The sequence below is a fragment of the Siphateles boraxobius genome, unplaced genomic scaffold, assembly GCF_051911475.1.
Source record: "Siphateles boraxobius isolate OS27281-9 unplaced genomic scaffold, OSU_SipBor_1 137, whole genome shotgun sequence".
NCBI lineage: Eukaryota > Metazoa > Chordata > Actinopteri > Cypriniformes > Leuciscidae > Siphateles > Siphateles boraxobius.
The window spans coordinates 170597-186841 of record NW_027508741.1 but is presented as its reverse complement, the minus strand read 5'-3'; the positions used below and the strand labels follow the sequence as shown (position 1 = coordinate 186841).

At 48.2% G+C, this 16245-nt stretch overlaps 1 protein-coding gene across 2 annotated transcripts in view; it reads right to left on the bottom strand.

The window, feature by feature from the left end:
• Positions 1-10701, bottom strand: part of nek10 (NIMA-related kinase 10) — a 42646-nt gene extending 31945 nt beyond the window's left edge. For both annotated transcript variants that reach the window (XM_077229918.1, XM_077229919.1), the window contains exon 1: positions 10628-10701. The gene's annotated coding sequence lies outside the window, so the exon portion shown is untranslated. The remainder of the gene's footprint in view (positions 1-10627) is intronic.
• Between the last annotated feature and the right edge of the window lie 5544 nt (positions 10702-16245).

Below are 16245 nucleotides of genomic sequence, written 5' to 3'. Positions count from 1 at the left end.
AAGTCAGGAATCTGGGTGTGTGTCTAGAGTCAGACCTTAGTTTCAGTAGTCATGTCAAAGCAATAACTAAATCAGCATACTATCACCTGAAAAATATTGCAAGAATTAAATGCTTTGTTTCCAGTCAAGACTTAGAAAAACTTGTGCATGCTTTCATCACCAGCAGGGTGGATTATTGTAATGGACTTCTCACTGGCCTTCCCAAAAAGACCATAAGACAGTTGCAGCTAATACAGAACCCTGCTGCTAGTATTCTGAGCAGAACCAGAAAATAAGAACACATCACACCAGTCCTCAGGTCTTTACACTGGCTGCCAGTTACATTTAGGATTGATTTTAAAGTATTATTACTGGTATATAAATCATTCAATGGCCTAGGACCTCAATACATTGCAGATATGCTCACTGAATATAAACCCAACAGATCACTCAGATCATTAGGATCACATCGGCTAGAAATACCAAGGGTTCACTCTAAGCATGGCGAGTCTGCTTTTAGCTACTATGCCAGCCGCAGCTGGAACCAGCTTCCAGAAGAGATCAGATGTGCTCCTACAGTAGTCACATTCAAATCCAGACTCAAAACACATCTGTTTAGCTGTGCATTTACTGAATGAGGACTGTGCCACTGTTCGTCCGACTGTTTGCACTGTATTTTATTTTATGTTTTAATTACTCTGATTTCATTTGATTATTTCTGTATTTTATCTTTTATTCTAAACTGTTTTAATTATTCGGATTTCTTTTGATTATTAATTCAATTTGATTATTAATTCATTAATTTCTTCTATGTAAAGCACTTTGAATTACCATTGTGTATGAAATGTGCTATATAAATAAACTTGCCTTGCCTTGCCTTGCCTTGCCTGACTCAGTTTGGTGGCAATTGCATGAATTGCATTAGGAGTATTAAAAAGTTCAGCGCATGCGCTTTTTACAAACCTCCGAATAGCTGACTTCCTGTTGGGTGTAACATATGACTTGCAGTTTGAAAGTTGTTCAACTCAATCTGATCTATATGTGTACCGATTTTCATATACACGTGCAAGTGTGTATGATATATGGACCAAGGTTTCAGACTGCATTAAAGGGGGCGCTGTAGAGCTCCTCTGCCACGCCCGGATACATTTTTTTTCTTACGAGAGTACTCTCGTGTTGTGTAAGCTAGCTTACGCTATGGGAAAAACTCTTTCTCGAGAATACTGAAGCCAAAAATTATCCTTAATTTTGCATTCATTTAAAACACATTGCTGCACAGAGCAGACCTAGGCAAAGCAGCTCGCGCGCCTATTGGTTGCTCTGCGGCAACTGCTGCAGCCTATCGATGGACTATTCGTGACGTGAGCACCAATGAGGGCACGGGCGCCCTGGCGCGTCACGTCCCGCCAGAATGGGCGTGGCTTATGTCATATAAGCCGAGTCCAGATAGGATTTTCTTTGATTTTTCACCTCTTCAGCGAAGACCCCACATCGCTGAATCTCTGGAGAAGCCGGCGCCATCGAAAAGACTTTCAGCGGTACGAGCTATCTGCTTCGCTGAACAGGAGTTCTTCGCCACCGTTCCTGCTGCGCTATCTGGTGCCCCTATCCTTTCTCATTGCTTGTGTTCGACAAAGGCTACCTTTCCATCCCTCCGGTCGAGGAGGCGGTAGCCAGCCTCTATGCCCGCCCTCCGCCGGATGGCAGTCTAAATCCGCTCTGCCCTCAGGACTACTTCGGCTCTCATTGGTCGCGCCTACGCCGCCGCCGGTCAAGCCGCCCCAAGTGTATTTTACAGTCAACGAGCCTGTCACACGACCTGCTCGCCTGTACCCAAAATGAGCATTTTGTCTGTTTGTCCGGCTCACGCAGAAGATGCTGTAATTGTAGGAAATGTGCCCACTACACAGTGTTCACCCCTACACATAAGCACGGCCCATGTAGTGTCACACACTCATTCACGGCCCACTACAATAAATCCGGCTCACGCCGCATGTGTTCTAAATGTAGCAAGTGTGCCCACTGTACAGTGCTCACCCCTACTCACAAACACTGTCTGTCATATAACACATCGCCCGGCTCACGCCGAGCATGTTATAAATGTTGGTTATGTGCCCACTGCTCAGTGCTCACCCCTACTCACAAACACTGTTTGCCATATGACACACCACCCGGTTCACGCCGTGGATGTTATAAGTGTAGGAAAAGTTGCCACTACCCAGTGTTCACCCCTACACGCAAGTACGGCTCGTTCTGTGACACTCGCGCACTCAGTTTGCGCTTAGTGTGTAGAGAGCGCGCGCCCCTCTCAGAGCGCAAGCCCACATGCAAACACCGCATGCTATGTGCCATACACACGCAGCGGCCAGAGCCCAGATATCAATCTCCCCTGGCTTTAAGTATGAAAGCATGGGAAATGATTCCAGGCATGTCACAGTGGGTTACTGAACATTATAAAGCGAGGCTATTTGCTACAGCTCGCTTGCAGACCCCCACGCTTCCGGGCCAGGGACGAAACTACAGTAAAAAATGAAGCAGCACATCTACTTCGTGCCGAGATAGCGAAACTGCTGGGAAAGGGTGCTATAGAAACCGTTCCTCTGACACAGAGCGCTTTGGGTTTCTACAGCAGATATTTCCTTGTCCCCAAAAAGGACCCATCCCATCCTAGATCTCAGACATTTGAACAGAGCCCTCATGCGGAGGTCGTTCAAAATGCTCACGACCAGACAAATCCTCGCGCAAATTCGCCCGAGGGACTGGTTTATTTCAGTGGATCTGAAGGATGCCTATTTCCAGATTCAGATAACGCCCCATCACAGGCCTTTCTTTCGATTCGCCTTCGAGGGCCAGAGCTATCAGTACACCGTCCTGCCGTTCGGTCTGTCCCTAGCATCTCATAGGTTCACGAAGTCCATGGATGCGGCACTCGCCACCCTGAGATTACGGGGGCTGCGAATACTGAACTATTTGGACGACTGGTTAATTCTAGCCTAATCAGAGGCAGAACTGATAGTGCACAGGGCTTTATTATTCAAACATTTACAAGCCCTGGGTCTCCAGGTCAACTGGACCAAGAGTTCGATGTCTCCCAGACAGACAATCTCTTTTCTGGGAACAGACTTAGACTCTGTATCAATGACAGCGTGGCTGACGTCACAGCGCGCGCTGCAGATACGGCGCTCAATAGCCATTTTCAAGGTTGGCAGTACTTTCCCTCTCAAGAGATTTCAGAGGATGCTAGGCCTTATGGCTTCGGCTTCGGCAGTGCTTCGGCTGGGTCTGCTTCATATGCGCCCCCTCCAGCACTGGCTGAAAACGCGGGTCCCGCTTCGAGCGTGGAATTCGGGCCATTTTCGCCTCAGGGTGAACCAGAGCTGTGTTGCAGCACTGGAACCCTGGACGGCAGCATACTGGTACCAGTCAGGCGTGGACCTGGGATCGATCTCAAATCAAAAAGTAATCTCGACAGATGCCTCCAACTCAGGTTGGGGCATCCTCTACGAGGGCAGGCCGGTCTTCGGCTTGTGGGCAGCACAGGAAGGGCCCTTACACATAAACTGTCTGGAGATGAAAGCGGTCGAGAACGCGCAGATACATTTTCTCCCCTTCTTAAAGGGCCACAATGTCCTAGTCCGCACGGACAACATGGCGGTAGTGTCATACATAAACCGCCAGGGCGGTCTCAGATTGAGAGCCCTCCATGTGTTGGCAGAACACCTCCTCGTGTGGTCTCAGCACAACCTGCGCTCACTGATGGCGGCACACGTGCCGGGCTGTCAAAACGTGGGTCCGGACATGCTGTCCAGAAACAATGTTCCCCCAGGGGAATGGTTCCTGCACCCTCAAGTGGTACAGTTGCTATGGGACTCATTCGGCAGAGCGAAGGCGATCTCTTCACTTCATCAGAGAACGTGCACTGCCCAACATTTTTCACAAAAAAAAATTGGGACGCGCTGGCCCACGACTGGCCCAGCCTCCCTCTATACGCATTTCCCCCGATTGCGCTGTTAAGTAATCAAGCGAATCATGGAGAGCAATTGCTCTGTGCTCCTCGTGGCGCCACTCTGGAGAAACCAGGTTTTTTTCTCGGAGCTGATGCAGTTAGTGAGCACGGCCCCATGGCCTGTCCCAGTGAAGAAGGATCTCCTCTCTCAGGCCAAGGGCTTGTTGGCCTTGCACGTATGGGCCATCAACGGGTACCCACTGATCTCCCAGTTAAAGTGCTAAATACTACTACACAAGCTAGAGCGCCCTCTACTAGATGGCTCTATGCTTCTAAGTGGTCAGTGTTTTCCAGCTGGTGCTCAGCTCGAAACTCAGACCCACAACGCTACGGCGTTAAGGAGATCCTCTCCTTCTTACAAGAGCTTTTGGATGAGGGCAGGTCCCCCTCCATGCTCAAAGTGTATCTCGCAGCCATCGCAGCGTTTTTGAAACCCTTGCATGGCCAGTCACTGGGAAGGAATGATCTCATTATCCGTTTCCTTAGGGTTGCTAGGAGACTAAACCCTCCTCGACCCTCTCTGGTTCCGGTCTGGGACCTTTCCACCTTCCTAGACGCTATGAGGGGCGGTCCCTTCGAACCGCTGCAGTCAGTGGACCTGCGGTTTCTATCTTTTAATAGAAAAAATCGCTTCAGTCAAGTGAGTGGGTGACCTGCACGCACTCTCTGTGAGTGCGGCGTGCATTGAGTTTGGGCCTAACGACTCTAAGGTCGTCCTCAAACCAAGACACGGCTATACCCCCAGCTGGGTCTGACGGCGAAAGCGACGTTAATCTCCTCTGCCCGGTCAGGGCACTGAGGATATACGTCGAGCGGTCTGCAGCGTTCAGGCAGTCAGAACATCTGTTTTATTTGGTGGCCGTTCCAAAGGGCTAGCCACCTCGAAACAGAGTATTTCCAGATGGATAGTTGACGTTATCGCGCTGGCTTATAGGTCTAAGGGCCTTCAATGCCCCTTAAGCGTCAGAGCCCATTCGACCAGAGGCGTGGCCTCGTCATGGGCCTGGTCCAGTGGGGTTTCACTCCAGGATATTTGTATGGCGGCAGGCTGGGCCTCACCGTCTACATTTGTAAGGTTTTACAACCTGGAAGTTCCTGCCTTACAGGCGACACTGTTTTCAGTCTAATACGCCTGACTGACAGGCTGTATTATTCTATTGTCATGCAGCTCAAGCTGTCTTTCGTCCACCCTGACTGTTATACTGTGCTAAGCACCCATCCCATTAGTCTGTTGTATGACTAGGTTATATTCTTAGGCCCGCTACTCGCCGGTCTAGATATTACCCACTATAATGTGCACCCCGGGCACACGCCATTGGGGCCATGTGTGTGGATGACTTCAGCACGCACGGCGTTTTACATTGGGTTCTCGTAGTGTAAGCTAGCTTACGCAACACGAGAGTACTTTCGTAAGAGCAGGGCCTGAATTTCGTTTTGGAAAATTGGGGGGAAATCCGCCTTTAGGTTATTCTTATGGGGCGGATTTTTTAGACAATTTTTAAAAATACGTTCAGCTAAATGTTTGCTCACTCATTGTATTTGTGTTTTTACAATGGGGTCATTTTTTTTAGTTTACAAAACAAAAGAAAGCTTGATTTCAATCTTTGAATTAAATTGAAAAAAGTAGCACAAATAAATACATGAAATAAAGAGAAAAGTTTAGTTCTAATAACACTAGTATTCAGAAATACTACAGAAAAGGAAAAAAGTAATCAAATGTAAAATAACACGGAATAGTCTTTTAGTCCTGTATAATTTGAAAAATAGGCTATTAATCCTGATTCCTTACAATTAATGCTATCTTCTGTTGTTTTATATACAATAATGACAGACACATTTTAGGCTACTCTCACTTTAAGAGCAAGTGCACGGATCCAACGTTCACATGTTGCGTGTAAAGCGCAGTCCGCGCCACTTTCTCCTCTTTTAAAAAGGGCTCCCCTGTTGCTTAGCAATCATGAGCCATGTTCTCCATGAAGACGAAGACGTTTCAGTGAAGGATGAGCGCGCAAAAGACGTAACGTGAACGGCCCATACTGTTTTCATTATAGTGTCACATGTATTTTCTTTTTGTATTATTTTTTTAAGACATAACCGATTGTGTTTGAGAGGATACTCCCCAAGACTGGAATTAAGACAATGTTGTGTGCTTTTGACCTCTCCAGCCCCGCCCCCCGCTAAACGCCGGGCCAAGCGGCGCTCCTGAGACGGGCTGCTCAGGGATGTTGAAAGTTACTTCACAGGAGGTGGTAGCAGGACCACTCCTTCCCCCGGTGGAGGGCCGGGGGAGAATCTTTTGTTCTCCACTCCCCGCTGCTCACCGACGGGTGGGCAGCACCCTAATGTGGTTAAAGAAAGAAGTGACATTTCCATCCCTGAGCACACAGAGTTCTCGGACGACACGGTAAACCGCCCCCAAGCCGTGCACCCCTCGTCCCCCTCTGTTCCAGAGCCGGTTGACAGTGCGCGCCGTCCCCGGACCGTGCCGCTCTCATCCGCCTCTGTCGCCAGCCCCCTGGCAGAGCAGACCCCCGTGGAACGTTCATCCTTCCCTGGTCTCCTCTGTCAGGGCGCGGTTAATGACTGTGCTCCCACACCGGGCCGCTATGCCGTCTACTTCGGGGCCAGTCATTCCGCCCTGCTGCACCACCGGTGGGAAGTCCGTGGTTCGTATGACACCGCTGGTACAGTTCTTGGGAGCCTGGCTAGAGCTTCCCCTTCTGTCCCGCTTGGTCGCGCGGACGATCAGATTCGGCTACGCAATTCAGTTTGCGCGGTCTCCTCCCCGCTTCAGGGGAGTCCGCTCCCCTTCCATGTCTCCATTCTCCCTCGACACAGACCGTTCCTACGGTTTGCTTTCGAGGGGCAGGCATACAAGTACGCGGTTCTCCCTTTCGGGCTAGTCCTGTCTCCTCGCGTCTTCACGAAGGTCGTCGAGGCAGCCCTTGTCCCCCTTCGGAAACACGGGGTTCGCATCCTGAACTATATCGACGACTGGCTGATCCTAGCTCACTCTCGAGACCAGGTGTGCGAACACAGGGACCTAGTGCTCCAGCACCTAGCTCGTCTGGGCCTTAGGGTCAACTGGGAAAAGAGCAAACTTTGCCCCGTGCAGAGGATCTCTTTTCTCGGTATGGATATCGACTCGGTCGCCATGTCCGCGCAGCTTACGAGCGAGCGCGCAGCCACTGCTGACTTGCCCGAGACAGTTCGAGGGCAAGAGTGAGGTTCCACTGAAACTTTTTCTGAGGCTCCTGGGGCATATGGCTTCTGCAGCCGCGACAACGCCGCTCGGATTGCTTCATATGAGACAGCTTCAGCTTTGGCTTTGCGACCGAGTCCCGAGGTGGGCATGGCAACACGGCACCCTCCGAGTAAAAGTTACTCCGACCTGCCGTCAGAGCTTCATCCTGTGGTCAACCCACGGGGTGGGGTGCCATGTGCAATGGACGTGCTGCCGCGGGCTCCTGGACAGGACCCCGACGCCTCTGGCATGTCAATTGCCTCGAGTTGCTGGCCGTACGTCTTGCTTTGCGCCGCTTCCGGGCCGTGCTCAAGAAACAACACGTACTAGTCCGCTCAGACAATACCGCCACTGTAGCGTTGATCAACCATCAAGGTGGTCTACGCTCCCGCCATATGTCGCAACTCGCCCGCCACCTCCTCAAATGGAGTCAGAAGCATCTGAGGGCCGCCCGGACCTGGTTCTCCGAACTAGTACTCCTCGCGACAGCACCTCCTTGGCCGATTCCCCTGAGGAAGGACCCTCTTTCTCAGGGACGGGGCACCCTATGGCACCCTCGTCCTGATCTTTGGGACCTCCACGTGTGGCTCCTGGACGGGACGAGGCAGGTTTGAGTACCCTACCACCAGCGGTGGCGGCTACCATCACTTCCGCTAGAGCGTCGTCCACTAGACACGTCTATGCAATGAAGTGGAACCTCTTCGTCAACTGGTGCTCTTCTCACCGAGAAGACCCCCGGAGATGTTCGATTAGTGTCGTGCTTTCCTTCCTTCAAGATGGGTTGGAGCGAAGGCTGTGTCCCTCCACCCTGAAGGTCTATGTTGCCGCTATTGCCGCACACCATGACCCGGTCGAAGGTAAGTCTGTTGGGAAGCACGACCTGATCGTCTGGAGGAGGCAGACCCAGCCTTGGCACTGCTCTGTCCAGTACGCGCTCTCCGCGCCTATGTAGACAGGACGCAGTGTTTCAGGACCTCAGACCAGCTCTTTGTCTGTTATGGTGGGAAGCTGAAGGGAAAGGCTCTCTCCAAGCAAAGGTTGTCTCACTGGATAGTGGACGCCATTGCCTTGGCATACCAGCAGCAGGGTCGACCGTGCCCTCTTGGTGTGACTGCCCACTCCACCCGGAGTGTGGCGTCCTCTTGGGCTCTAGCGCATAGCGCCTCGCTAACAGACATCTGCAGAGCTGCAGGCTGGGCGACACCTAACACATTCGCTAGATTCTACAATCTCCGAGTGGAGCCAGTGTCCTCTCATGTACTCGCTTCAACCAGCTAGTACTGGATCCGCTCAGGTGTCTTCGCTTGCTCGCCATTCCACTCCACGGACTGGATACGTGCGATATTCTCCTCAGGTGAGCTTCTCCGAAAGCCCTGGGTTCCTCCAGCACTCCTGACGTCGGCGCCAGTGTCTATTGCCTGCGCGTCGGCTAGGTGCCTCCCGTGTGCATGGTCCCTCCTCCGAGCGACCCCCACATGTGTATTTCCACTGTAAGCCTCTCTGAGCATGTGTCTTTCCCTTGGCAAGCCACCTTGCCACCCCTGGGGTTGAAATATTACACCTGCGGCTGGACACCCCAGTGTTCTCCATATGCATCCTTCGGGTCATATGTGTATTCTCTAAGTCCCCCCTTTTGGGCTGGCAATATTTTGCATATTTCCTCTAGACTATGGGATATGCTCCCCAGTGTACCTTGGTATTCCTGTGCTAGATAGGAGTCCTTCGTCCGTGCCAATCTCACAAAAAGGATCTCAGATTTACGCAGGGCACTGGAAGACAGCCGAGAAGGTGGCGTGATTAGACTGGTAACCCCATTCGTCGTCATCCGACGTAACACGGAGTGACAACGAAAGGGAACGTCTCGGTTACGTCTGCCTGCCACTTTCCGCTGTACCGCGGGGATCGCCTGAGCTCAGTCTTGGCTCCTCAGCGAATAAGCATATCTGCATGTTGCTGGCTTCCTCCTTTTATACCCACGAGGTGGGGCGGAGTTACGCTATGCAAATTCCGCAGACCCATGGCATTTCTTTGCCATTGGCTCGTTTTGTAATATACAAAGTTGATAGGCTTTCTAAGCGAAACCCCATTTGTCGTCATCCGACGTAACGTCTCCGTTCCCTACTCAGTAAACGAGGGTTACATACGTAACCGAGACGTTCTCTCTAGATGAGGCAACGAGTGTTGCGTAACCCTGCCGTGCTTGTGCAACGTTCTGGTTTCGCTTCAGTGTGAAAAACCAAAGAACATCCTATCTGGACTCGGCTTATATAGACATAAGCCACGCCCATTCTGGCAGGACGTGACGCGCCAGGGCGCCCGCGTTTTAATTAAATGCAAAATTAAAGATAATTTTTGGCTTCAGTATTCTCGAGAAAAGAGGTTTTCCCGTAGCGTAAGCTAGCTTAAGCAACACTCGTTCCCTTATCTAGAGAGAACCGAGGTTACGTTAGTAACCGAGTGTCGCTTTGGCCAGGCCTTAATGGCAAACGATTCCGACATGTGTACAAAGTTTCAAGAGTTTTTGAGCATGTTAAAGGCCCCAAAACCTTAGGAAAACAATATTAACTGACACATACAGTGGCTTCAAAAACAACATTTAAAAATCATTTTTTCTCTATGGATTTGAATCACCCAGCAAATAAAAATATGTTCTCAGAACATTTTGCAATCGTTCCCATTAAATTATCAAAACCTTATTTCTAAATGTTTTTTAAAATTTGTTTGTGCAATTTCAAACATTAATGCTACTTTTAAATTATCTATAAACATTTTGAAACAAGTAACATTCAAAAATGTTAGAGTAGCCTACATTTTTCACAGGGTTTGTAAGTTGTAAGTTGTAATGATTGGGTAAACTTCAATAGTGGTGAATGAGAGACTACATTAAATATATATTTGTGTGTTCCCATTTGCTCAAATAGAAAAAGAAAAACTCCATAATAGTGTTTTCGCAACTTTCAAAAATAGCTAAAAAATAGAGATTGAAAGACGGTCGAAAGAGAACTGTCCATTTTACTGTCACTCCCACAGCAGTTAACTTTTTTTTATACAAATGTATTATAATACTAAGTATAGTGTAACTAATGTAAATTTAAAAGAAAATATTCAAAATTCAGTCTGACACAGGTGTTACGTTTTCAAACACCATTTCTTTCGTTTATCCTTTTAAAGACATACAACTTCTCAGCTTTTTATATATATATATATTCTACTTTATAAGTGTTAATATGCTATCTTTATTTAAAATATATGCCAGTTGTGTTTGAATTTTATCAAACGCATTAACATTCAGACATTTAAAGTGTGACTCGGGTGTTAAAATACTTTTTGAGGCCACTGACTGTATGAACGAAATTTAACGGCTTAATATCTTGCAGTTGCTTGATGTATTTTCTCACCTGTGTGGATCAGGAAAGGTAGTTTAATCGCCTAGCTGAAGGTCGTCATTTATTTCTCTGTTGTATTTCGAGAAAACAACACAAATCAAGCTCGAATCAGGAATGTGAAGACACACACAGCAACCAATGAGACGACGCGATGTTGAGGCGTTTGCGGTTACCAAGGTTAATCCTCAAACACACGCGCTAGGATGATGAGCTCGAGTTTCGCTTTTTCCATTGATCTTTCTTGGGACATTATCACAAACAAAAGTCGTTGCAATAAAATGTCATTATTATTTACATACATTTTTTTTAAGTGTAAGAAAAACGATAATATGATGTAAAATGGATTGAAAAAAGCTCTTATATAAAACCAAAGATGCTGGCTATGAAAATACACAGTTTAACTCGTCTAGTGCAACACTTCTATGCCTAACAGAAAAATACAACAATTCACACATATTGTGTAGTGCATAAACATATGGAATCCATGTTAAATGTTCACATCTGCAATATTGACGTTTACCAATGTGTTTGTTGTTTGTAGCAATTGTCAGTATTTCACAGTAGGCTGCTCATACAACATAACTTATTTTAAATATAGGAAAAACACAATACATTCAAGACGTCTCTCTTGTGTTATTACAGCTTAATTATCTGAACATGCTCCTCCCACATTTTGTTAATAAAACATAATTCGGTGAATATACATTTTTAATTTTAAGTGCGAACCTTAAGCTATGATAAGTACAATGCATCTTTTTGCATGGGAATAATGATGTTGAAGACAAAATTATTATTATACATACTACTGGAAAACTTGCATCCTCCTAAACATATAAACGGTCAAACAGTTTTATTCATTATGTCATAGTTTGTGTAAAGGCTAAAGGGTGGCATAATGAGTGGTCAGATGTTAAAGATAGATGGAAATAGATGTAGGAGGTGTTGTTTTAGAGCCTTTATACCTTTAAGAGAATTAATTAACTCAGAGATGGAAACAGACATATTTCAGGTGTATCACATAACCAGTTCTGATGGAAATACACCCACTCGGACTTAGAGCACAGAAGAGACACCAAAGATCTTCCATATGGAAATAATCAAACATATCACAGCATATTAAGCCTAGTATAAAATAAATAAATTATAAAATAAATAAATTACTTGCAAAAGAATAATGATGCAACATAGGAATATAACAATTATGATGATTTAATGAATACATGCATCACCATCAATGACTACAAATCATAGAGATTAATAAGATTCATAGAATCAATAATTAAATAAATAATTAAATAAATGACAATCAAAATAATACATTTGAATAGAAATATTTAAACATACACCAACAATGTTCTGTTTGTTATTAGCAATTGTCAGTATTTCACAATAATCTCATAGGCTCACAATGCTCATCTAACACATTGGGCCTCTTTTGAAAACATGATGATAAACAGATGTTTTTATGAAGACATTCATTGTGCGTGCCTTTCATTAATTTGAGCTGACGTTTAGTGCCGCATTTGAATAATAAAGTTGCAGCAGAAAACCGTGAGAAAATAGACCTCAGAGTGCAAACTATTATATGAGATATAAAATTGTGTGCAATTGAATAAGAATCTCATCTTGAGATTTTTGGACAAACTTTGAAAATCATATTTCAATAAATCTTCTTCTTTTTGCCATTTAACATGCGTCTTGAAATGTGCACATAGTCACTAACACATTGTTTACTTTGGCTGTTTATTTTGTGTTTAAATATGCAGAATATTTGAATAGATATAGATATATGAGGATTTTATGGCCAGCATAAAAAAATGCTACCATGATGTATCCTTCTTTTTATTTGAATAATAGGCTATATATATATATATTATTTCGTGAACAGTCTCTCGCTGGGCAGACGTGACGTGAACAGTCTCTCGCTGGGCCCCTCTTCTCCGCTGAGTCCTCATTAGGTCGGATCGTTATGTCACGGAACGGGTAAGGAAAAAAGTGTGAGGACTCAAACAATAATCAGGTAACGAGGGGGAGGGATCAGACAAGGACAAGAGCACATGGCCCAAAATAACAAAACACCAATGTGCAACACAAGACAGGACAGGCATGTGACATTACCCCCTCCCTACGGAGCGGCTACCAGACGCTCCATAAGACCAGGGCGGGACAGGACGGAAACACCAGGGCGGGACTGGAGGGAAACACCAGGGCGGGACGGGAGGGACAGACCAGGGCGGGACGGGAGGGACAGACCAGGGTGGGACGAGAGGAACAGAACGCTTAGTCCTGGGAGGCCAGGGTGAAGCAGACAGTCCATCGGGCAGCCAGGGCGAAGCAGACAGTCCATCGGGCGGCCAGGGCCAAGCAGACGACCCATCGGGCGGCCAGGGAGAAGCAGACGACCCTTCGGGCGGCCAGGGAGAAGCAGACGGCCCTTCGGGCGGCCAGGGAGAAGCAGACGACCCTTCGGGCGGCCAGGGTGGTGAAGACCCCTCGAGCGGCCAGGGCGGTGAAGACCCCTCGGCGGCCAGGGCAGTGAAGACCCCTCGGCGGCCAGGGCGGTGAAGACCCCTCGGGCGGCCAGGGCGGTGAAGACCCCTCGGGCGGCCAGGGCGGTGAAGACCCCTCGGGCGGCCATGGCGGAGGCTCTGGAACAGACACTGGCACCGGCTCAGGAACAGCAGACACCGGCTCAGGTACAGCAGACGCCGGCTCAGGTACAGCAGACGCCGGCTCAGGTACAGCAGACACCGGCTCAGGTACAGCAGATGCCGGCTCAGGTACAGCAGACGCCGGCTCAGGTACAGCAGACGCCGGCTCAGGTACAGCAGACACCGGCTCAGGTACAGCAGACACCGGCTCTGGAACAGCAGACGCCGGCTCAGGAACAGCAGACTCCGGCTCTGGAACAGCAGACTACGGCTCAGGAACAGCAGACACCGGCTCAGGAACAGCAGACACCGGCTCAGGAACAGCAGACACCGGCTCAGGAACAGCAGACACCGGCTCAGGAACAGCAGACACCGGCTCAGGAACAGCAGACACCGGCTCAGGAACATCAGACACCGGCTCAGGTACAGCAGACACCGGCTCAGGTACAGCAGACACCGGCTCAGGTACAGCAGACACCGGCCCAGGTACAGCAGACACCGGCTCAGGAACAGCAGACACCGGCTCAGGTACAGCAGACACCGGCTCTGGAACAGCAGACACCGGCTCAGGTACAGCAGACACCGGCTCAGGTACAGCAGACACCGGCTCAGGTACAGCAGACACCGGCTCAGGTACAGCAGACACCGGCTCAGGTACAGCAGACACCGGCCCAGGTACAGCAGACACCGGCTCAGGAACAGCAGACACCGGCTCAGGTACAGCAGACACCGGCTCTGGAACAGCAGACACCGGCTCAGGAACAGCAGACACCGGCTCAGGTACAGCAGACACCGGCTCAGGTACAGCAGACACCGGCTCAGGTACAGCAGACACCGGCTCAGGTACAGCAGACACCGGCTCAGGAACAGCAGACACCGGCTCAGGAACAGCAGACACCGGCTCAGGTACAGCAGACACCGGCTCTGGAACAGCAGACACCGGCTCAGGAACAGCAGACACCGGCTCAGGAACAGCAGACACCGGCTCAGGTACAGCAGACACCGGCTCTGGAACAGCAGACACCGGCTCAGGAACAGCAGACACCGGCTCTGGAACAGCAGACACCGGCTCAGGAACAGCAGACACCGGCTCAGGTACAGCAGACACCGGCTCTGGAACAGCAGACACCGGCTCAGGAACAGCAGACACCGGCTCAGGTACAGCAGACACCGGCCCAGGTACAGCAGACACCTGCTCAGGTACAGCAGACACCGGCTCAGGTACAGCAGACACCGGCTCAGGAACAGCAGACACCGGCTCAGGAACAGACACAGAAACAAACACAGAAACAAACACAGAAACAAACACTGGCTCTGGCGCTGGAACAGGCACTGGCTCTGGAACAGACATTGGCTCTGCCTCCGGCTCTATAACAGGCATTGACTCTGCCTCCGGCTCTATAACAGGCATTGACTCTGCCTCCGGCTCTGGAACAGACATTGGCTCTGCCTCCGGCTCTGGAACAGGCATTGGCTCTGCCTCCGGCTCTGGAACAGGAGACACGGGTATGTCAAGGATCCGAGCCAGACGCTCCAGATTGTCCAGGTCCATGAAGGCAGACAGCACTGGCTCTGCCTCCGGCTCTATAACAGGCATTGGCTCTGCCTCCGGCTCTGGAACAGGCATTGGCTCTGCCTCCGGCTCTGGAACAGGCATTGACTCTGCCTCCGGCTCTGGAACAGGCATTGGCTCTGCCTCCGGCTCTGGAACAGGCATTGGCTCTGCCTCCGGCTCTGGAACAGGCAGACGTGACTTGAACAGTCTCTCGCTGGGCAGACGGGACGTGAACAGCCTCTCGCTTGGCAGACGTGACGTGAACAGTCTCTGACTGGGCAGACGCAACGTGAACAGTCTCTGACTTGGCCCCTCTTCTCCGCTGAGTCCTCATAAGGTCGGATCGTTATGTCACGGAACGGGTAAGGAAAAAAGTGTGAGGACTCAAACAATAATCAGGTAACGAGGGGGAAGGATCAGACAAGGACAAGAGCACATGGCCCAAAATAACAAAACACCCATGTGCAACACAAGACAGGACAGGCATGTGAAATACAGATTACAGTAATAAGAATTACATTGTTTGCATTGCAGTAATGAGATTTGAAGTTCAAAATCTGCTTGACTTTCATATAGAAATGTCACAATTCCAAAAACTGAGGTTTAAAATAATCACCACAAATATGTATATCACACAAATACTGGATGAATAGCACTTTAATTAAATATAGGGGGTTTTGTTTAAAGATATTAACTAAAGTGTCTGCAGAGGCATGAAATTTATAGGCCTAGAAAATAATATTAGCCTATATGTCAACAGATAATTACGGTCTAAACGGGGCAGGTTTTAGGTAAAAACTATTAATGTTAAAATAATGCAAATTAATGCCCAGCACATATCTTCCCCACTGCTATAGTAATACATTTGTGTCTGTACTCTTACTTAAGTAGTTGATTTTATCCACCACTGTTCACTATATGGATCTTTTTGAATATGAAACATCCTGGGCATTTTTGCACCAAGCCCTGAAAAATGTCTGACCCTTAGTCTTTTTTACATCATTCAGCTAAAATTATAAGGTTGCATGGAAATCCCTTTCTTCCAGATAGCTATCATTTAGATTCAGTAAGCAGACTGAGATCAGCCTATTTTTTTATCTCATATCATAAACGGATACATTTACGGCAATGGTGAGTATAAGTGAAAGATAAATAAACTCAACAACGTATGTTTCTTCAAGCTGGTGTTTCCTGTCAAAATTCTCCAGATGCAAAAACAAATATCAAACAATATTGTAACTTTTTTTCATGTGTTTGTTGAAAGCTAACCATACGATGCTTGTTTGTGAGGTTTACATGTTGTTTGCACTCCTACGAATTTAGATAACTAACTATACACTTCCTGAATTCAGATGCAATACGAGTTTTGCATTTTAGCTAAACTTTAGCTGTGTCTGCTGTAATACACCTACAGTCACGTAACC